The 7,537-nt window shown below is 53.9% G+C and overlaps 1 long non-coding RNA gene across 2 annotated transcripts in view; it reads right to left on the bottom strand.

Annotated features, from left to right (window-relative positions):
• Positions 1–3,823: 3,823 nt before the first annotated feature.
• LOC115283628 overlaps positions 3,824–7,537 on the bottom strand; it is a 4,007-nt gene continuing 293 nt past the window's right edge. The window contains exons 1-3 of one of the 2 annotated variants that reach the window (XR_003905035.1): positions 7,426–7,531; positions 5,999–6,075; positions 3,824–4,145 (exon numbers count right to left, since the gene is read on the bottom strand). This is a non-coding gene — a long non-coding RNA (uncharacterized LOC115283628). Of the gene's footprint in view, positions 4,146–5,998; positions 6,076–7,425; positions 7,532–7,537 lie in introns of those variants that run through there. The other variant, XR_003905036.1, reaches the window with a different exon arrangement.

Here is a 7,537-nt window from a genome sequence, read left to right as displayed (position 1 = left end):
AGCTGAGAGGAGTGGCAAGGGGGAGCTGGGGAGGGGCGGAGTGGAACTGAGGAGGTTGGGTGGGCGGAGCTGGGGCAGGAGGGGACAGAGCTGGGAGAAAGCTGTGGTGGGGGGTCCGAGGAGGAGTCAGGGGAGCCCTGGGGACTGGGGTTGGGGAGGAGCAGAGCGGAGCTGAGAAGGGGAGCTAGAGGGGGGCGGGGTGGAACTGGGGACGTTGGGAAGGTGGGGGTGGGGGCGGAGATGGGCGGGGCTGGAAGAAAGCTTTGGCTGAGCCCGGTGTGGAATCGCTGGAGGGGTCGGGGGAAGCACTGGGGAGAAGGAGCCGGGGTGGAGCAGACAAACTAGGCGGAGCAGGTGGGGAGGGGCGGGGCGGTGCTTGGGGAGGAGGGGGATGTAGTTTGAGAAATGGAGGTGGAGCTACGGGCAGAGCTGGGGAACTACTGGGGATGAGGACCTGGGGAGTAGCGGGGCCGGGCTGGGGGAACCCTGGAAAGGCGGAAGTGGGGGGAAGTGGGGGGGCGTAACTGGTGACAAGTTAGGAGGGAGAGGTGAGGATGAGTGGGGCCGGCCTGGGCAAAGGTCGGAGAAGCAGCTGGCACACCGCCGGTCACTGTGCTGTGTAGTCCCTGTGCGCTGAGTGCACATACCTTACCAAGACAGCCTGCGGTGCGGAACGTCCACCTCCCCTTCTGGCAAACTACTGTCCTCCTTCCAGGCGCCACTTCAGCGTCCCCTTTACCGTCCCATGCCCAAGCCTCAGGTGCTCTTCTCTGCTCCCTCCCTTCTTCCAGCTTTTATCTCCCAGTATTGTCACTGTTCTCCAAGCGTGCACGGTCCCCTCTGGGGCACCGCGTTCCTTGGAAGCCAGGACTGTGCCTTATTCATTTCTGAAACCCAGGTGCTTGGGACACAGTAGTTGCTTAGTAAATATTAAATCAACAGAGAGGGCTGCGGGGGTGCCTGAGTGGCTCAGCCGGTTGTGTCTGACTCTTGATGTCCACTCAGGTCATGATGTCACGGTTCTGATAACAAGCCCGGTGTAGGGCTCTGTGCTAAGAGCATGGAACCCACTTGGGTTTTTTTTTTTCGTTCTCTCTCTCTGCTCCTTCCCCACTTGCGGTGTGACTCTCTCTCTCTCTGTCTCTCTGTCTCTCTCTCTTTCTCCCCCTCCCCCACAGTCACACACACACACACACACACACACACACACAATAAATGAATAAACATTTACAAGAAACAGAGAAGACTGCTCTCTCTTCCAGTGAGCAACACCATCTCTCTTCCTTCCTTGCAGAAGCTGGAAGAAACAGGAGTGCTGGCCATGAGGTGTGGGACAGAGGGTACCTTCCTGGGATTTTGGCCTCGGGGCTGCAGAGACTCTATTCTCCAGACCACGATTCTGTCCCCATAATACATCCCATCTGCCTTTTAGGTAGTCCTTCCCATTTTCACCACTGCCCTTTGCAATACTGGCATGCTCAAGACATTGCCTCTTCTGAGCCCACAGCACTTGCTCGGTGCAGAACTCCCTGTCCCCCGTGGCCAGTCTGAGCACTTGCCTTTGCTGTTTCTCATCCTTCTCTCCAGTGACTTCCTGTCCACCCAGCCCCTGGCTGCAGCTGTCCCTTAGGAACTGGCCACCACTGTTATCTTAGTGCTCATCACTCTGCTTCTCCCGTTCTCTTTGGCCCAAGTGCTCCCCCTGCCTAGCTGATCCTTTGTGCTCAGTGTGATCCCTACACAGCTCCTCCCTCCTCTCCTTCTCTGAGCCTGTCACCCACTCTTTCACTTGCCAGGAGGTGCAAACTACACTGTGGAGAATGTTGCCCCCCTCGTCCCGCTCCATCGGCTGCTTTGACTTTGAGGCCCAGAGAAGCTTCCAGATTGCTCCTGCCATGTGTTTTGTGGCATCACTGGTCTGGGACCAGCTTCAGCCAAACCCCTGGCTCCCCTGACATAGTTCTTGCCAGGACTGGTTCCTCCTCTCTGAAGTGCCTTTTGACCATCTTTCTATTGGCTTGCTTGCGTTTTTTGTACTGAGTTGGGTGAGCTCATTTTTTATGAAAATTGTTTAAGTTTATTTGAAAGGGAGAGCGAGAGAGCACGAGCCGAGCAGGGGCAGAGAGAGAGAGAGAGAGAGAGAGAGAGAGAGAGAGAGAATATCCCAAGCAGGTTCCGTGCAGTCAGCCCTGAGCCTGACATAGGGCTGCATGTTAAGAACCGCGAGATCATGACCCGAGCCAAAATCAAAAGAGTCTGACGCTGGGCCACCCAGGTTCCCTGTGGGAGCTCTTTTTTAAATAAAATATTTTGTCAGTAGGCTCCACACCCAACCCAACCTGGGGGTTGAATTCCTGACCCTAAGGTCAAGAGTCATATTGGGAGACCTTTTTGAAATCTGGATACTAAATTCCGCCTTGGTTGTCTGTGTTTCTGATTCCTCCTGCTACCCCTCAGGCCGGCTTCCTCCTCTTTTGCAGACCTGCTATGGACGCAGTATTCACAGGGACACTGAACTGACAGCTCCCCTGGGAGCTGCCATCCACCCCCAGCCTGGCCCCCTGAGATAAGCAGCTCCCAGGAGGAGGTGCCGGTGTGTCCAGTGCTCTGCCCATATGAGAAAAGGCCCCTTGCCTCGACTTCCCTTGCTTACTGCTAGGCTTTAGTTCCATGCCTTGGACTCACATACGAGGAGCGCTCGGGCAGCTGTGTGGCTGTGGAAAGACAGCGAGCCTTGTTTCTTCTGCTCCAGCACCCCCAGATGTTTTTTTTTTTTCACCTCCAGATCCTCATCTGTCCTGTTTCCAAGATACACACTCCCCTAGCTCCCCTTCCTCTCTGCCCCTGGGCAACTCTGTTTGGCTGTGTCCCTCTCAACATAGCCCAGATCAAGTGGTCCTGCCTGAGAACCACCTACTTCTGGTTTTGTTTAAAGGACCCTCCAAGTCCACGGGAAGAAGCTGCACCTTGGAGAAACTGCCGATACCAGCGGGCTACTTTGAGGTCACTAGTTAGGTCTGGGGCCTGCACACAGAAAGTGGGATAACCCAGTTGGAACCTTGGGAGTTGCTGTGAACTTCTGGCACCCTCCACCCTTGTATTTATATTACAGCTTATTATATCAACTTTAATCGGGGGTGTGGAGATGCTCATTTCCGAGTGTCCATCACTCCTGTGCTCTCTCCATTACCCAGAGGCAAGAAGGTTCATTATTTGGGCATACTTCCCCAGTCTTTCTCTGTGTTTTTTCTGTACTCTGTGGAGTTCATGCTGTATTCTCATTTTGCCTTGTGTTCTTTCACTGAACGTTAAGTATTCTTCCATGTTCTGAAAGGTTCCTCAGAAGACATTCCCTAAGCTCTGCACCTCGTCCTGGAGTATATCAGATTCCAGACTTTCCCCACTCAAGACCCACTGACAGATGCTCAGGGATAGCCCAGGGTACCTTGGGCCCAATGACATTCTCTGCTCAGAAGGTCCAAGATAGGGGTTCCTCCTGCAGCAGATTTGGAGACAGAGTTTATGGAGTCTCTCATATCAGTGTCAACTTGGGCACTGTGCCCAACAGCCTTGAATTGTGGTTATCCTGTTTCCCAGGGCTCATTCACCCAGTGCATAGCCAGAGGTCCCTTTGGGAAGGGCTCGGGGATCATTCCAGGATCCATCTGCCATGGTGCTGTGGTCTCCTTCCACCGGGGGGCCTGGCTGCTTCCCTGGTGCATGGTTCTGATGCCAGCAGGCCAAGTCTGAGGACCCAGAGGGTTCCTGCAAGATTAGCCAGGAGGGTCTCTGGCTGCATGCAGAATAGAAATGAGATGCGAGCTCGCAGGAGGTAAAAGCATAGTTTATTGCAGATACAGAGAAATGGGGAAGATACAGAGATATGGAGAAAGTGCAAGAACAGAGTGTTTGGGAGACTCTGGAAGGAAAGGGTCTTGTCTGGGGTCCGGGGTTTGTATTGAGGTCTGCTGTAGGTGTCCCCTCAGGCATCCAGGAACCCATCAGGACAGAGGCGAAGGTCCGGGTGTCATTCCTCAGAGCCCGGGGCCTTGGCGTTGAGATGTCTAGCACTGGTGGTCTGGAATAGGCGTATGGCAGCTTCATCTGGTCATTGCCATCTGGTACTTCCTTGGGTGTTATCTGCTCTAGAGAAAACGTTAATTCCTGTCTCTTATAAGGAGGACATAGACTATTTGCATTATGAGACGGGTAAAGTAGGGGTGCAGATGCTAGCAAGAATAGAAGCAGGCAAAGGAGGAAAAGCAGATTTTTATGGAGTCTTTCAGTTTCCCTGTCTCAGCTGCAGGTCTCAGAACTGGCCTAGGGGCAGAATTGGCGCACGGGATCATGACTTGTGTATTGGGGTGGCTGGACTCAGCTTCTTGCTGTCTGCTCTTGCTCTTTTGAAATTCCATTTGAGGCTGTACCTTGGCCAGCTGCCTATCCGTTATGTTGTCAGGTGGGCCTCCACCTCTGACACTCTGCGGATCAGGCCTCCTGGCCAGTGATGCCTGTGATGGTGAGCCCCTGGCTTCTGGCCATTCGATGCCACCCCAGGGCCTCCAGGGCAGGCCTGGTGGGCGGGAGGGCGGGAGAGTCCCTCCCTTTCCTCCCTGGCCAGGCCTGGTACGGGCCGCGCGTGCCGTACGGTGACTTCACTCTGGTTGAGGGCCTGGCAGTAGGCTACCCATCTCTTCCTGCCTTTCCGGGGACTCTTCTGGTTGGAGCACAGTGAGTTCTGTAGCAAATCAAGATGGTTGGCCACTGTGCCTCCCAGGATGGAGGGCCCCTCTGGGGAAAAAGGCAGTGTTTGGCTCCCTCGGAGCTATGGTGGATGTAGTAGCTCTTTAATATGGGAAGGGGTGGGCTGTTGCCGCAGACTGTAGTTTCAGAGACCTCTGTGGAGTCTGGCTCTTCCCCTAAAATGTCCCTCCCTGTTTCCTGTGTTAGGGACGCAGGTGTTCCCCAGTGGGCTTCTGATGTGGGCGAGACAGGCCTGCGTTAGTTGAGCCTTCAGCCGTCTTTGAAGTTCAGCCGGTCCTATCAAACCTTGAGTTTGACGTTTGGCCCCTGCCTGAAGTGGGGGCTACTTTGTAAGCTACCAAGGACACTCTGGGGCTCCCCCTTCATTTTCAGCTTGCTAATCACCCTACGCTTCTCATCCCCTTGTGAGCCACTAGTGCAGAGGGTCACCTTCGTCCATTCCCACTGTCCTTAGAGTTGTCATTCTCATACATTCCACATCCCTGGATCTTCTCACCTGCTAGGAAATTACTCTCCACCTGCCAGCTCAGCGAAAGGTTCTAGGGTGAAAGGTTTAGTGGCGGACTGTCTCCTTGTGCCTGGGGCTGTCTGCACACCGCCTGTCCTCCGGGATGGGTCCTCATGAACAGCGGGGCAGGTCAAGGGTAATCCCATATCTACACCCCATCTTACCACCTTCTTTTTGGAGCACTCTGGGACCAACGGTGTCAGACTAAGCCCTCCAGGAAGCTGACCCCAAGAGGGAGTTAGGAATGCCAAAGATGATTGGGGTCTAAAACCCACTAAAGGAGCAGAGAGGAAGCAGGGTTGGGCAAGGTGCTCCTTCAAACGGGATGCCCACCTGACAGTCTCCCAGTCCACCAGGGAGCTGCAGGGCAAGGGTCACCATGCTAGGGTCAGCCTCCTGCCAGTGTGGTCAGGCTCTCACAGTGCCTGAGGCCATGCACCCCACACCCAATGGAAGAATCTACACCTAATAGCGCCTGAGGAAGGGGTGTAAGCTAAGCGATGTAGGGTACCAGCTGCCTTTGCCTAGGCGCAACCACGCTCGACCCCGTGGCCGGCTCGGTCGCAGGGGCTTTGGGCTCTTGTACATCAGATACCTGCTGAGTTAGGAAGGGCCTTTGCTAACCAGCTGTCTGTTAGCATTGGTGTAAACACAGGCTGATGGGAGAAGGCAGATCTGGGCACAGAACATAGGAAGCAAAGCACATTGACGTCAGTAGACACCCACATTGTAAGAGGCTCCTTGGAAGTGTGCACTCTGCTACTCGGAGCTGAGAGGAGGCAACTTCCCGGCAGACCTGTACGCTGTGGAGCCCGAAACAAGACAGAATGAGGTGCAGTCAATGTGATAGGAAGGAACTACCAACCTGGGGAGAGGGGCTGGGTCTTGAAGGCAGATAGGGGCTTCTTAGGTGGGAAGTGGGGGAAGGGCTGCTGGAAAGGGCCAGATACCTGCAGGGAACTGAAGGAAGGTTCTTGGCTGGAGCAGACTCATTTATGGAGCGCCTCAGCCTGGCGCCATCAAGTCGGGTCTACTGTACAATTCTTGGCATAGGTGCTTGAGAGATTTTGATTATGCTGTGACGTGGCATTCATTGCCCCTAAAGGGAAGTGAATGCATGCGCACGCACGTGTGTGTGTGTGTGTGTGTGTGTGTGTGTGCGCGCGGGCGCATGTGCGTGCGTAAAGCTACCTAGATATGGCTGGTCAGGCTCCTGTCCTCCACAGGGGGAACACAGCAGGAAGTCCGCTGTCTGTTCTATGGTTACAAACCTGGGATTGATCTGTGACATCCCCACTGCTACAGTGTGAGCACAAGCAAGTCACTTTAACTCGGAGCCTCAATTCCCTCATCTGAAAGATTGGTATAATATAAAAATCTACCTGTAAGGTGTAATAATGTTTTCCAGTTTACCGCGTGGGGATGAGGAGGACACGAGGTAATTCATGTGAGAGCAATCTGTGAACCATAAAGCATTCTACTAATAATAGGGGTGAAGAGGCATCTCTTCCCAAGAAGGCTTTGCTAAGTAAGAAAGAATGTGGGGGTGCTGCTGGCCTGTGCCTTGACGCCTGGTGATGGGAGATGGGCAGACACTGAAAACTCTCTGGCTTGTAAAAGAGGAGGAAGGGCAGTAACGCCACTGGCCCCCAGTCCTAAAGCTTCTGCAGGATGTGGCCTGGTTGGGGTCTCAGGTTCTGTGCGTGGATTTTGACCAGAGATGTAGAGCGGCGCCTGGGACCACTGGAGAGACATTGTGAACCTACTCGAACTGACAGGGTTTGAGAACTGAGGGCTGTGTGAGTGCGGGAGACCCATAAAGCTGGGAGCCTCTTTCCAGGTGTGGGAGTTAACATCAGCCAGCCGCCTCGGGCAATACAGGTCCCAGATCTACTACCCGCAATTCTGTCACCCATAAAGCTTTGGTAACCGGAAGTGTTTCCATAAGCCTACCCTAAACTCTTCTGGGTGGTAAAACCCAAAATGGACAGCATGAAGCTACTTGGAGAATCCTGAATTTTCTTTATTTCTTTTATTCTTTGTCTTATTATTAAGATTGGGTGTTCAGAGTCACATGTTTCCCTGCAGTGATGTCCATGTGTTTGCTAGCCCCTGTATGGGTGTCACTGGTACTTGATCTGTGGCACTGTCACCTTTCAGAAGTCTGGTACTCATCCAGCCTGAGGTTTTGGATGAGACATTGCGCACATGGGTGACTCACACCAGGAAGAGGCGACATTTCTTGAGGATTTCTAGAGGGCCAGA

The sequence above is a fragment of the Suricata suricatta genome, chromosome X (assembly GCF_006229205.1).
Source record: "Suricata suricatta isolate VVHF042 chromosome X, meerkat_22Aug2017_6uvM2_HiC, whole genome shotgun sequence".
Classification (NCBI taxonomy): Eukaryota; Metazoa; Chordata; class Mammalia; order Carnivora; family Herpestidae; genus Suricata; species Suricata suricatta.
Note: the sequence above shows the minus strand (reverse complement) of the source record. Positions and strands in the feature narration are given on the sequence as shown.